Source organism: Cucurbita pepo, unplaced genomic scaffold (genome assembly GCF_002806865.2).
Source record: "Cucurbita pepo subsp. pepo cultivar mu-cu-16 unplaced genomic scaffold, ASM280686v2 Cp4.1_scaffold001005, whole genome shotgun sequence".
Lineage (NCBI taxonomy): Eukaryota > Viridiplantae > Streptophyta > Magnoliopsida > Cucurbitales > Cucurbitaceae > Cucurbita > Cucurbita pepo.
This window is the reverse complement of record NW_019647204.1, coordinates 8,058-8,951: the sequence shown is the minus strand read 5'-3', so window position 1 is coordinate 8,951 and position 894 is coordinate 8,058. Positions and strand designations below refer to the sequence as shown.

Below are 894 nucleotides of genomic sequence, written 5' to 3'. Positions count from 1 at the left end.
AGATCTCATAATGAAATGTGATATGGAGGTATCTAAAATTGTCAAAGAGGACAGAGAATCAATTATCATATTTCATTCAAAAGCCTCTGTGCTTGTGGATGGGTAGATCTCATAATGAAATGTGATATGGAGGTATCTAAAATTGTCAAAGAGGACAGAGAATCAATTATCATATTTCATTCAAAAGCCTCTGTGCTTGTGGACATTACTCTCTTTTATCTAATAATATAATAATCCTTATATAAGTATCTGTGCTTGTGGACATTACTCTCTTTTATCTAATAATATAATAATCCTTATATAAGTATCTTTTCTTCTTTTCTTTTTCTCTCGTACCCACGTTATACATAACATGTTAAATTAACTCATACTTAAAAAAATAATTTCTCTCTTTTGGAGATGTGGGGCATCGATCCCCGTACCTCTCGCATGCTAAGCGAGCGCTCTACCATCTAAGCTACATCCCCACAATCACTACATCAGAAAACCCTAAATTTCCCGTCATCAATAATAGTGAAAATGAAGAAATATTGTTACCCAACATGTCATGAATAAGGAAAAATTGAAAAGAAATATAATATATAGTCTTATTATTTTTGGAGATGCAGGGTATCGATCCCCGTACCTCTCGCATGCCGGGCATGGATAATAGTGAAAAAAAAATATCAAAATATTAACAATAAATAGTTTGGTTTGGTGATGCCGGGCATGGATAATTGTAAAAATGAAAAAATATAATAACAAATTAAATACTTTCTTTTGGAGATGCGGGTTATCAATCCCCGTACAACTCGCATGCAAAGCGAGCGCTCTACCATCTAAGCTACATCTCCACAATTTTTACGTCACAAAACCCTAAACGTCTCATCATGAATAATAGTGAAAATGAAAAAA

At 33.3% G+C, this 894-nt stretch overlaps 2 non-coding genes across 2 annotated transcripts; both read right to left on the bottom strand.

The window, feature by feature from the left end:
* Positions 1-394: 394 nt before the first annotated feature.
* Positions 395-467, bottom strand: TRNAA-AGC. The gene has a single exon. It is a non-coding gene; the product is annotated as a tRNA-Ala (tRNA).
* A 130-nt stretch (positions 468-597) lies between these two features.
* On the bottom strand, positions 598-833 carry TRNAA-UGC. The gene is made up of 2 exons: positions 797-833; positions 598-633 (listed from the first exon to the last, which is right to left on the bottom strand). It is a non-coding gene; the product is annotated as a tRNA-Ala (tRNA).
* Between the last annotated feature and the right edge of the window lie 61 nt (positions 834-894).